At 39.9% G+C, this 14,421-nt stretch overlaps 1 pseudogene; it reads left to right on the top strand.

Moving 5' to 3' along the window:
- LOC113906246 overlaps window positions 1-13,785 on the top strand; it is a 57,899-nt pseudogene extending 44,114 nt beyond the window's left edge.
- The last annotated feature ends 636 nt before the right edge of the window (window positions 13,786-14,421 follow it).

The following is a 14,421-nucleotide window of genomic DNA, read 5'->3' as shown; positions in this document are numbered from 1 at the left end:
GGAGAGATTTGATCCTTTTTCTCTGCACTCTCAAATGACCCGCTCTGTCTACCTCAAGACCCAGGTGAAAGTTCACCTTCTTTGGAAGGCTGTCTCTCACTTTCTCTTTGCAATCTCTCTTTCTTTAGAGCAGTCATCCTTTTGTCCTTCCTGCCTGGGAAAAGTTTTTACCCAAATCAGCATAAATGAAATCATTTTGCAAAGCATGTTGCAATTCATTGCAATTGTTTGTTTACATGTCTGACAGTCTCCTCCACTAGACTCTAATGTTTGTCGAGGGGGGAGCTGTGTCCAACTCCCAGCCAGGACTCTGGTCCATGGTAGGTGCTCCTTAAAAACCTACGTTGCCTCCCTATATAAACTTGAGAAAATTAGACATTTTTTCTTTTACTTTTCAACATGCTTTTGTTAAAAAAAAAATCTTTCAATATGGACCATTCTTAAAGCATCCACTGAATTTGCCATAACACCACTTCACCCCATGCCTTGACTCCTTGGCTTCAAGGCTCATGGGACCACAGCTCCCCAACCAGGAACTGAACCTACAGTCCCCACACCGGAAGACGAAGTCCCAGCCGTCGAACTGCCAGGGAAGTCCCATAGGCATGTTTTCAACACTTGAGATTCAAACACTTTTCAGAAAAGTCAGCTCACTTTGTGCTTCATTCTCTCTTTTCTGTTCCGTATTGCTAAGTGATTGTCCCCTAATTACTCAGAGCATTGTGGTATTTTCCTCCAATTTTTTTTTTTTTTTTTTTGGTGTGTGTGGCTGCTCCAGTTACTTTCCTGATAGTTCTTATTTCATATTTTAGTGATTTTAAAATTAGTAAAGTTTAAAAGTTTAGGGGCACATCTAAAGATGGATATGGTAATACAACCTGGATAAAACCTAAGGAGTGAAAGAAAAATCCTATGGGATCCCTAAAAGTAGTGCTTCAGAGTGTTTAAATAAATCACATGTGTTTTAAAAATTAAAATGACCTGCAATTAATTTTACTTTTTAAAAATGATGGGTCTTTTTGTACTATAATTAGAGACTGTAGGACTTCAAAGCAGATTTGGAATTAACGTTTCTGAATAAATGTTAGTCAGTAAGAGACTCAGACTCCTCATTATTTCAGTCTTCTTAATACTAGTTTATTTTTGATCTGTTGCAAATAGCATAGCTTCTATATCAGTCACCGTTCTCCAGAGAAACACAACTTATAAATATATATTAGAACTTGAAATGAATTATTGTATATTAAAACCCATATGTTTTTCTAGTAGTCATGTATGGATGTGAGAATTGGACTATAAAGAAAGCTGAGCGCTGAAGAATTGATGCTTTTGAACTGTGGTGTTGGACAAGACTCTTGAGAGTCCCTTGGACAGCAAAGAGGTCCAACCAGTCCACCCTAAAGGAGATCAGTCCTGAGTGTTCATTGGAAGGACTGATGTTGAAGCTGCAACTCCAAAACTTTGGCCACCTGATGCGAAGAGCTGACTCATTTGAAAAGACCCTGATGTTGGAAAAGATTGACGGCAGGAGAAGAAGGGGATGACAGAGGATGAGATGAGTTTGAGCAAGCTCTGGGAGCTGGTGATGGACAGGGAAGCCTGGCGTGCTGCAGTCCATGGGGTTGCAAAGAGTTGAACAAGACTAAGAAACTGAACTGAACTGATCTACCTGGAGATAGAATCAGATTCTGCAGGCTAGGGGCTCAGTCTGACAAGACTGTTTGTCCCCACCCCCTAGTTTAGATGCCCATCTCAAGTCTAGGTTGTTACCTGTACTTCTGACCAACTGGCTGAAGATCAAAGGTTCCCTCTACTCTCTTCTTGGGTTGAATTAGTTTGCCAGAGTGTCTCACAGAAACAATTTACTTACTAGATCATTGGTACATGATAAAAGGATACCAATCAGGAATAGCCAGAAGGCAGGCATGTGGTAAGGGCACAAATCTTCCATACTCTGTCCGAGCACCAGTCTTCCAACCCCTGCAAACTCTCTGAACCCGGTCTATTTGGGTTTTCATGGAAACTTCATTACATAGGAATGGCTAATTAAATCGTTGGCCAATGGCAACTGGTTCAACCTCCAGCCCCTCTCCCCTTGTGGTTGGCTTTCCCTGGCAACCAACCCCCCTTGCCTCACACCCTCTCCTCCTTCATTAACCTAGGGCTTTACAAAAGTCACTCATTAACATAAAAAAGACATTTTTATCGTTCTCACATTTATGAAATTTCAGGGGTTTTAGGAGCTCGGTACCAGAAATGGGGATGAAGACCAAAGATATATTTCTTATTATAATTCACAATGCCACAGCCCCCATCTGAATATTTTACTCCCAAAGCTTAAAAGATATCAGTATAACTTCTGATTAAACAGAAAGTATTTAGGGAATTCCCTGGCTGTCCAGTGGTTAGGACTTGGTGCTTTTACTACATGGTCAGGATTTAATCCCTGGTTGGGGAACTAAAATCCTGCAAGCCTCATGGTGCTGCTAAAAAAGCAAATAAACAAATTTTTGAATGTTTTGATTCTTACAGCTGAGCATTATGAATGCTCTTCTCCCAAATTATTTTACATATATGTAAATAAATATAAAGAGATTTAATTTTAAGGAATTGATTGTGGGGACTGGTATGTCTAAACCTCATAGGGCAGGCCAGCAGCTTGGTAACCCAGAAAAGATTTCTATATTAGTCTTGACTCAGAATTTCTTCCTTTCCAGAAATCCTTAATTTTTGCTGTTAAGGCTTTTAGTTAATTGAATGAGGCCCATCCACTTCATTGAGGGTAATCTCCTTTCCTTTATCCCTGGGTGGGGAAGATCTGCTGGAGGAGGGCATGGCAACCCACTCCAGTATTCTTGCCTGGAGAATCCCATGGACAGGGAAGCCTGGCGGGCTACAGTCCATAGAGTCACAAAGAGCTGGACACGAGTGAAGCAACTTACATGAATGCATGCACTGATTATAGATGTTAATTACATTTACAGAATACCTCCACAGCAATATTTAGACCATTTGACCAAACAGCTGGATACCATAGCCTAGCCAAATTGACACTTAAAATTTAATCATCAGCTACCCTAGTGGTTATATTCATCAGGAAGGGATGATAAAAAGCAATAGTATAATCATTCACTGTGTCTCTTAATTTCCCCCACAAAATGTCTGGATAGTAAGTCAAAGAGAAATCTACCAAGCTAAGTCCTAGTGGAATTCCAGACTACTTTGCTGCAAGTACCTTTTGAGCAGCTATCTTAGAGCTATATATTTTTACTTTAAAAGTGATCAGAAATATGTATAGAGGTATTGCTGTATTATTTTTATCTTACCCTACAGCTTGGCTTCCAAGTTAGAACATTTGCTTGAGAAAGATACTGTAGCTAATTTTGAAATTAGATAGGCAGAGTTCAGGCTATTGAGCTATAGATGGAATGTTTTAGGATTGGCTGATTTCTATCATTGAATAGTTTGTGTACCTCCTTTAGAAGATAACCCCCTTCTTATCTACGAAGTAGGAATAACATTTATCTCTTATTATTGTTGAGAGGTTTAAACAATGTATTGACGTGTCTAATGCAGTACCTCATACACAGTAGGTATTCCATAAATGTTTTCTTCACTTGTCCTACAATAGTTTTCAGAACTGCAACCAGAGAGAACCTCTAAGCAACGTGAACTCATTGAGCTCATGAACTGGATAAGAAGATGAAACCTTTTTCTTTGTTGTTGAACTTTCCATGAACCTTAGCATCTCATTTGTTTTCTTTTGACTGTGCAAGGCTACAGAAGTAGAAAGAGGATTACTTTCCCTCCATTTTCTCTCACGAACTCAAGTATGCATTCATTTATTTGTCCATTCATTCAACAACTCTTTACTGAATGCCTTTATGCTCCAGGCATCGTGGCAGGTACCAGGGATATGACAGTGATCACTCATTGTGGTCTTTGTTCTTCAGGGGCTCACAGGAGATGATAGGGTGACCAGAACTACTGACACACACACAAAAAAGCATGGAAAGAGGTAGGTTCAGGTTCTACTGATGGTTTCATATTAGCTTGTGGAAAAGATAATGATGTTGTCAGCAAGCATTTTGTAAATAATACTGAAAGAGAAAAAACGAGAACAATAGATGATGAAAAAAGGTCTTAATGAGAAAATATTTGCCAGCTATTAGTGTTGGCATTTTTATTATCCATCCATCATGTTCCATTTGTTAAATGGACCAGTTTAAATTACTTACATTTCACAGAATAACAAAATTAAGACTTAGGAGAACAGCTTTTGCTTTAAAATTTCTGCTGCTTTGATATTCACAGCAAATTAGAAATGATGCTCATTACCCTTTGGTGTGGCCTTACTCTGGGTCCAGCATTGGGCTAAGCAGTTCAAGAATCCTGACCTTCAGTTCTCAAAATGATCCCCATCTTGGAAAATAGGAAAGCTAAAGCACAGAGAAGTTAAGTAGATTATTTAAGGTTGCTGGTGGAATCAGAGTTTGAACCCAGAAAGCCTGACTTCAGGGCTCTCTGAACTACCTATCTTATAGGGAATCAAAAAAAAAAAAAAAGTCCTAAAATGCTGAGACATTACTATGAATATACATGGAGTCATATTTTATTTTATTAAAAAAGTAGGCAATACTCTTACATGATTAAAAAATTTAAAGGCATAAAAGGATATCAAGTATTTTCTCTTGGTCTTTCTTTTTGTCTCATGGGACTCCTATGATTCAAATGTTGTGGCGTTTAATATTGTCCTGGAGGTCTCTGAGATTGTCCTCATTTCTTTTAATTCGTTTTTCTTTTTCCCTCTCTGATTCATTTATTTCTACCATTCTATCTTCTATTTCACTAATCCTATCTTCTGCCTCCGTTATTCTACTATTTGTTGCCTCCAGAGTGTTTTTTATCTCATTTATTGGATTATTCATTATATATTGACTCTTTTTTATTTCTTCTAGGTCCTTGTTAAACTTTTCTTGCATTTTCTCAATCCTTACCTCCAGGCTATTTATCTGTGATTCCATTTTTATTTCAAGATTTTGGATCATTTTCACTATGATTATTTGGAATTCTTTATCAGGTAGATTCCCTATCTCTTACTCTTTTGTTTAGTTTGGTGAAAAGAGCCTTCAGAATGGGAGAAAATAATAGCAAATGAAGCAACTGATAAACGACTAATCTCAAAAATATACAAGCAACTCCTGCAGTTCAATTCCAGAAAAATAAACGACCCAATCAAAAAATGGGCCAAAGAACTAAACAGACATTTCTCCAAAGAAGACATACAAATGGCTGACAAACACATGAAAAGATGCTCAGCATGACTCATTATCAGAGAAATGCAAATCAAAACCACAATGAGGTACCATTTCACACCAGTCAGAATGGCTGTGATCCAAAAGTCTACAAGTAATAAATGCTGGAGAGGGTGTGGAGAAAAGGGAACCCTGTTGGTGGGAATGCACTCCATACATAGTATGGAGAACAGTGTGGAGATTCCTTAAAAAAAACTGGAAATAGAACTGCCTTATGACCCAGCAATCCCACTGCTGGGCATACACACCGAGGAAACCAAGATTGAAAGAGACACGTGTACCCCAATGTTCATCGCAGCACTGTTTATAATAGCCAGAACATGGAAGCAACCTAGATGTCCATTAGCAGATGAATGGATAAGAAAGCTGTGGTACATATACACAATGGAATATTACTCAGCCATTAAAAAGAATACATTTGAATCAGTTCTAATGAGGTGGATGAAACTGGAGCCTATTGTACAGAGTGAGGTAAGCTAGAAAGAAAAACACCAATACAGTATACTAATGCATATATATGGAATTTAGAAAGATGGTAACGACAACCCTGTATGCGAGACAGCAAAAGAGACACAGATGTATAGAACAGTCTTTTGGACTCTGTGGGAGAGGGAGGGGGTGGATAATTTGGGAGAATTGCATTAAAACATGCATAATATCATATAAGAAACGAATTGCCAGTCCAGGTTCGATGCAGGATACAGGAAGCTTGGGGCTGGTGCACTGGGATGACCCAGAGGGATGGTATGGGAGGGAGGTGGGAGGGGGGTTCAGGATGGGGAACATGTGTACACCCGTGGCGGATGCATGTTGATGTATGGCAAAACCAATACAATATTGTAAAGTAAAAATAATAATAAAAATAAATAAATAAAAGGATATAAAAAAGCAGAGACATTACTTTGCCAACCAAGGTCCGTCTAGTCAAGGCTATGGTTTTTCCAGTAGTCATGTATGGATGTGAGAGTTGGACTACAAAGAAAGCTGAGTGCTAAAGAATTGATGCTTTTGAACTGTGGTGTTGAAGAAAACTCTTGCGAGTTCCTTGGATGGCAAGGAGATTCAACCAGTCCATCCTAAAGGGAATCAGTCCTAAATATTCATTGGAAGGACTGATGTTGAAGCTGAAACTCCAATACTTTGGCCACCTGATGCAAAGAACTGACTCATTTGAAAAGACCCTGATGCTGGGAAAGATTGAGGGCAGGAGGAGAAGGGGATGACAGAGGATGAGATGGTTGGATGGCATCACTGACTCGATGGACATGAGTTTGAGTAAACTCTGGGAGCTGGTGATGGACAGGGAGGCCTGGCATGCTGCAGTCCATGGGCTTGCAAAGAGTTGGACAAGACTGAGTGGCTGAACTGAACTGAACTGAAAAGGATATGTAGTAAAAAAGCTCTCTCCAGATCTCATCTGCCAACTACCTACTCCCCCTGTCCTGAAAGACAACAAATAAGCTTGTATATATTATCGGTTTCTCTCTCTTTTTACATAAATGGTAGGCTACCTTGTGACCCATTGCATATCTTTCTTTCCCCCCTTAAAAATGTATCCTAGACATCTTTCTCTTTTTTTAAACATAAATTGCTTTCTATTTCTCTTTTAACCTTTGCCTAGTTTTCTATGGCATAAATGTCCCATGTGAGCTCATGTGTGTTCAGTCACTAAGTTGTGTCTGACTCTTTGCAACCCTATGGACTGTAGACCGCCAGGCTCCTCTGTCTGATGCTTTGTCCAGTACTTTTAAAATTACATTTTATTTTGTGTGAAATTGATTTTGCATAAAGTTTGAGCTTTATTTTATTTTTTCTCCCAGTTGCTCCAATAAAATACTAAAAAACATCTGCATCAGTCAGTACACTTACCAGCTCACACAACAAGAAATCTGAGGTAGGGCTGTTCCAGAGTTGACTATTTCAGTGGTTCAACATGATTTCTAGGACCCAGATTCCCTTCACATTTTCCATGTATTGACTGACTTTCCTCCTTTATTCAAACAAAAAATTGAGGGCTTTGTCTCTTCTACATGTCCTCAAGACAAGCTTAGTGCTACAAGAATTCCATTTAATTAGATAAAAGACATTTTTGTACCACTGAACATAACAGATTTGCAGAATATTTTCCACGCTTCAAATTAACTGAAGTAGGAATCACCTCTATCAACAGTTTCAGCTATTGTGTCCAATACAAGAAATATGACATTATTTTCTATTGGAGGCTATGTGGTTATACTCCAGAATGGGATTTGAGAAAATTGAATACAACTCTGATAGAACTGGCCAAGAACTGCCTCAACTCCTTACCAAATCCTGCAGCCCACCAGCATCTGAACCTCAGCATCTGTGTTTCCCTTGAGTCATAGTGGGTAAAGCATCCTTGCCCCAGTCAAGGGCAAAGGCCAGTTCTTTCACACAGCTGTGTATCTTCAGTTATCCCCTTGCGCTTTTGTATCATCAGATTCTTTCTATTGCATTGCCTCCACTAGCAGTCTAATATCTCTCTCTCTGTCCTCCACCCGCCACCAATCACCACTCCATTTCTCATCCCTACTCAACAGAAAAATTTCTGAAAGCCATGTTTAGCTTGCTGCCTTTTTGTCCTGCCTCTCATTCTTGCCATAATGCACTTCAGTCAGGCTTTCATTCCTCCATTCTCCCAACCCCACATCGATAAGAGATAGTTCCTGTTAAGGTTGCTTGTGTAGATGTCCGTGAAGCCAAACTCATCTGATTTTCCCCTAACTGGCCTGAGAGCTCTTTCTTAGCATCTTTTCTGGCTCCTCCTCCTCCAGCAGACCTCTTGCAAGCCTCTGTGTTTTCAACCTGCACTCTGTACTTCCCTACTGCCATGGCTTTAAGTATCATCTATTCACAGACGACTTCAAATCCATACCTCTTTTTCTGACCTCTATCCTGAGTTCTAGACTTATTTATCCAACTACCTTTCAGAATTTCCTTATAAGTGTTTAACAAAAATGTCAAACTTAATATGTCTGTTCGTTGTTCAGTCGTGTCTGATTCTTTGCGACCCCATGGACTGTAGCCTGCCAGGCTCCTCTGTCCATGAAATTTTCCAGGCAAGAATACTAGAGTGGGTTGCCATTTCCTACTCCAGGCGATCTTCCAGACCCAGGGATTGAACCCACATCTCCTGGGTCTCCTGCATTGCAGGTATATTCTTTATGCAGAACTAATTATTTCTCCCTTCCTCCCAGTTTACTCTTCCCAGGGTCTTCCCCATCATGGTAAATGGCATCTTCATTTGTCCAACTGCCCACAAGCAATTATCAACAAGTCCTGTAGTGCTTACGAAGTATGTCTTGAGTCTGGCTACTGCTCCCGTCTTCACTGACACACCCTAGGCCAGGTGACCACCATCTAGCCTGAACTACTAAGACCATCTTCCAATCAGTCCAGATTCCTGTCTTTTTCAGTCTGATCCTTTCTCCATATAGTAGTCTCAGTGATTTTTCTTTTTTTCATTAATCTTATTTTTTCCTTCAACTTTTGTTTTTTAAATTTTAATTAATTTTTAAAAATTGGAGTCTAGTTGCTTTACAATGTTTCTTTAGTTTCTATTGTATAGCAAAGTGAATCACCTATACAGATACATATATCTCCTCGTATTTGGATTTCCTTTTCATTTAGGTCACCACAAAGCACTGAGTAGAGTTCCCTGAGCTATACAGCAGGTTCTCATGAGTTATCTACTTTATACACAGTCTCAATAGTGTATATAGGTCAATCCCAACCTCTCAGTTCACCCCCCTAGTTGTCCATACATTTGTTCTCTATATCTGTGACTCTATTTGTGCTTTACAAACAGGCTCATCTACACCATTTTTCTAGATTCTGCATATATATATGTTAATATACAGTATTTGTTTTTCTCTTTCTGACAAACTTCACTCCATATGACAATGTCTAGGTTCCATCCACATAGCTGCAAATGGCTAAAATGAAAATTAGATTTTGTGACTTCTCTCCTCAAAACTTATATTGGGGTCTCATCACCCTCTGTAATAAAACCAAAACTTCTCTTCCTGATACACAGGGTTCTACAGGGTGTGGTATTTGCCCACCAAAACTCATCTCTGTTCATTTCCTCCCCTTTTCATTCCAGCAGAAGCACTATGGCTGTTTTTCTTTCCATCAAGCACACCAAGCTTGTTTCCATGTTAGAACCTTTGCACCTGCGCTTGGAATACTCTTCCTCTATATTTGCATAGATGTGTCCTCATCACTCACGGCTTGGCTCAAATGAGAGTTCTTAGAGATTCTGTGCTGAGTAACCTACTAAATCAGCTGTGTCTTTCCCCATGTTCTGTCATTCTCCACCACAATATTCTATACTAGCATTTTGTAGCATCATTTATAAGGAATGGAAATCTCATTTACTCACTGACCACTCAGTCATCACTCTGAATGTAAACTCTTGATGTCAGAGCCTCCGGCTGTCTTATGCTCTGCTGTATTCCCATTATCTGAAACAGTTCCAAATATTCATCAGCAGTGAATACTCCTTAAATGTTTGTTAACTGATTAATTACTCCATGTTTGTTCTGAACATTTACCTCTTCTGATCTCAGTTCCTTCAGTATTAAAATGAGGAAGCCTGGAGAAGAGAATACCTGAAATTCCTCCTGGATCAGTCTGATAACCTACAGTAATTACAGGGAAAATCTTGTTGCATCAGAGATTTGTATCTACTAAAGAACATTCATTCATTCATTCAACAAGCTCTTTCTGAGTGCTTACCAAAAGCCTGGGACTGTTCTAGGCATCGGAGGCCAAGTCATAGCCATCAAGGTTCTAGCACATAAGTCTCAACAGACAAACAGAAAACCTATAAAGTTAATGTGATCCTTGTTTTCCATCTGCTTTTCTACTGATACTTTCACAACAGTTTTCTCGATACTGCTTAGTTTATCAACACTGGGCTCCCTCTTACCATGGTTAATTTCCAAGACTTCTAGGATTAAGTGACATAATTTATGTGGCTATAACTTTAATAGCACCATGTAAAACATAGCCATTAAGGCTGCAGAATTCCTGCCAATTTGATTTAGCTCTAATCCAAACTCTGCCATACTTCCAAATTTAATTGCAGCCTGACTTACACTAAAATTTTAAATTTTATGAATCTAATTTTTTAAAAAATGAGATCAGTAAGGAACTAAAATTGTAAACATTCAGGTAGTAACACATACAGGACTGCTAATTCTCTTGCCAAAATTTGAGACAGATGACTTTAAATTTGAATTGGAATTAGTGTACATAGAGAGCCAATCATTAATCAAGTGTCTAGAATGAAAATAAATCACTTTTAAACATGACTGTAGAGAATGAAAAATGATTACGAAAAGTAAAGCAAATTATTATATATTGTGCTAACTGCCATTTGTTGGCATAGGCTACAAATCACTCATAGAAAGCAATGTCTATTTATATTTGCTTTAATCATGTATATAAAGAGATTTAGTATAGCTATAGAATGTTTTAATCTTGCATATAAGTACTATATTTCAAGCAATATATATTGGTCAAAATGTTTTTGGTTGGAAAGGAAGACAGAAACCCAATTCAAACTTAACCAAAAAAAAGGGGGGAGGGAACTATTTATTGTTTCATGTAACTGGGAAAGCCAGAACTCAACTAATAGAATGTCATCAGAGAACTCTTTTGTTTCAGTCAGAGGCTCTCCTTCTGGTGAACAAATGTTCACTAGCTGCTTTATTGACTATGCCAAAGCCTTTGACTGTGTGGATCACAACAAACTCTGGAAAATACTGAAAGAGATGGGAGTACCAGATCACCTGACCTGTCTCTTGAGAAACCTGTATGCAGGTCATCAAGCAACAGTTAGAACTGGACATGGAACAACAGACTGGTTCCAAATAGGAAAAGGAGTACGTCAAGGCTGTATATTGTCACCCTGCTTATTTAACTTATATGCAGAGTACATCATGAGAAACGCTGGGCTGGAAGAAGCACAAGCTGGAATCAAGATTGCCAGGAGAAATATCAATAACCTCAGATATGCAGATGACACCACCCTTACGGCAGAAAGTGAAGAAGAGCTAAAGAGCCTCTTGATGAAAGTAAAAGAGAAGAGTGAAAAAGTTGGCTTAAAGCTCCACATTCAGAAAATTAAAATGGCACCTGGTCCCATCACTTCATGGGAAATAGATGGGGAAACAGTGGAAACAGTGGCTGACTTTATTTTTCTGGGCTTCAAAATCACTGCAGATGGTGATTGCAGCCATGAAATTAAAAGACGCTTACTCCTTGGAAGTAAGGTTGGTCATGACCAACCTAGACAGCATATTCAAAACCAGAGACATTACTTTGCCAACAAAGGTCCGTCTAGTCAAGGCTATGGTTTTTCCTGTGGTCATGTATGGATGTGAGAGTTGGACTATAAAGAAAGCTGAGTGCCGAAGAATTGATGCTTTTGAACTGTTGGTGTTGGAGAAGACTCTTGAGAGTCCCTTGGACTACAAGGAGATCCAGCCAGTCCATCCTAAAGGAGATCAGTCCTGGGTGTTCATTGGAAGGACTGATGCTGAAGCTGAAACTCCAATACTTTGGCCACCTGATGCAAAGAGCTGACTCATTTGAAAAGACCCTGATTCTGGGAAAGATTGAGGGCAGGAGGAGAAGGGGATGACAGAGGATGAGATGGTTGAATGGCATCACCAACTTGATGGACATGGGTTTGGGTGGAGTCCGGGAGTTGGTGATGGACAGGGAGGCCTGGCGTGCTGCGGTTCATGGGGTTGCAAAGAGTCGGACATGACTGAGCGACTGAACTGAACTGAGCAGCTCAAGATTCATGACTTACCAGTTTATCAGCCCAAGGGCAAAGGGAGCAGTTGTTTTCCTTTAAAAAATTGTTATTAATTTATTGGCTCTTCGTTGCTGCCTGGGCTTTTCTCTAGTTGCGTTGCGTGGGTTTCTATAGCTTCTCTTGTTGCAGAGCACAGGCTCTAGGGCATGTAGACTTTAGCAGCGGCAGCTCCTGGGCTCTAGGGTCCAGGCTCAATGTTTGTGGTGCATGAGCTTAGTTGCTCCACAGAACGTTGGATCTTCCTGGATCAGGGATCAAACCCGTCTCTCCTGCACTGGCAGGTGGATTCTACACCACTGAGCCACCGGGGCAGCCCAACAGTTCTTTTTCAGTAGCTACAATAGAGAAATCCTGGGCAAGATTCTAACTGGCCCAGTTTGGAAACAGACTAACAAAATGTATTCCAAAGGCCCTAACACAGCTTTCTTCTTCAGAACTGTTATTCTTGCAGTGAGCTAATGTTGGCTAAATTTTAGGAGAATATAATCTGATTAAATTGATCCACCTTAAGGTGTTTAAAAGTGATAGCTTTATCATTTACAACTTAAATAAAATGATAATTTGGTGCAATGTCAAAATAAGAAAAGAAATTTAAGGCAGTGTGGATGAAGACAGTTTTAATTGGGTTCAATAAATTATGCCAATGTGTAAGGATACCTTCTTTCAAACATAAGGCATAGAAATCTGGACATGTCTGTCCTACTCACACTATTTGTGAGTGCAAAGAGTATTGGGAAGATGCTGTGAGAAGGGTCTGTCCTTGGTTCAGGCAATAAAGGATACATTGTCTGTAGAGAACAAAAAGCAATAATAAAACTAAGTCAGCTCCTTTTCGTGCCTAGTGCCTAGCGCAGCCACAGCTTGTGGTCCCGAGAAGCACCTGAAGCCCAAAGCAGCTCCAAAGCTTTGGATAAACTGACTGGTGTGTTTGCTCCTCGTCCATCTACCAGCCCCACAAACTAGGGAATGTTTGCCCCTAATCATTTTCCTAAGGAACAGACTCAACTATGCCCCAATAGGAGACGAAATAGAGATCTATATGCAGAATTTCATTAAGACTGATAGCAAGGTCTGCCCCAACATAACTTACCCTGCTGGTTTTATGGATGTCATCAGCACTGATAAAACTGGAGAGAGTTTTCATCTGATCTATGACACCAGTGGTTGCTTTGCTGTTCATTGTATTACACCTGAGGAGGCAAGGTACAAGCTGGGCAAAGTGGGAAAGATCTTTGTGGGACAAAAGGAATCCTTCATCTGTTGACCCACGATACTCGCATCATCCGCTACCCTTGATTCCCTCATCAAGGTGAATGACACCATTCAAATTGACTTGGAGACTGGAAAGAGTACTGATTTAATCAAATTTGACACTGGTGCATGGTGACTGGAGGTGCTAACCTGAGAAGAACTGGTGTGGTCACCAATCAGGAGAGACATCCTGGTTCTTTCGATGTAGTTCATGTGAAAGATGCCAATGGCCACAGCTTTGCCACATGGCTCTCAAAAATTTTCATTATTGGCAAAGGCAACAAACCATGGAACTCCCTTCCCTATGGAATGGGTATCTGCCTTACCATTGCTGAGGAGAGAGGCAAGAGCCTAGAAGCCAAATAGAGCAGTGGATAAAATGATTCCTGGGTGGCATGATTGGAAAAGTCTTTGTACTTAGTTAAAGATAATACCACATTAAAAAAAAAAAAATGGCTAAGTCATTTTGGTCTTCCCTAGTGGCTCAGACAGTAAAGAATCTGCCTGTAATGCAGAAGACCTGGGTTTGATCCCTGGGTCGGGAAGATCCCCTGGAGGAGGGCATGCAACCCACTATTCTTGCCTGGACAATCCCATGGACAGAGGAGCCTGGCAGGCTACAGTCCATGGGGTTGCAAACAGTGGGACTTGACTGAGTGACTAAGTCAGCTTGCATTTTCTTATTATCATGTATAGGAATTCTAAACAATTTCAGTGATGTGATATCCATCCCCAACTTGATGGACCAGCCCCACTGTTACTGCATCTCCCTGGAGTTGCTTGTCAATACCTCCTCTCATCTCCCGATTCAAGCACGCTGCAGTAGAAGTCAGAGCGCTGGCATATTACTTTTCACAACTATTGCTACCCGACTAGGAGAATTAATGCATTATATAGAAAAGAGGGAACTGAGACTGCAAAAGGAAATAATCAAGAGATTATGCTTTACAAAATGGATTATAATTAATGTCAAACTGTGCGTTATAAGCAGTTAGTATAAGC

This window comes from Bos indicus x Bos taurus, chromosome 16 (genome assembly GCF_003369695.1).
Source record: "Bos indicus x Bos taurus breed Angus x Brahman F1 hybrid chromosome 16, Bos_hybrid_MaternalHap_v2.0, whole genome shotgun sequence".
In the NCBI taxonomy this organism is placed as follows: Eukaryota; Metazoa; Chordata; class Mammalia; order Artiodactyla; family Bovidae; genus Bos; species Bos indicus x Bos taurus.
Note: the sequence above shows the minus strand (reverse complement) of the source record. Positions and strands in the feature narration are given on the sequence as shown.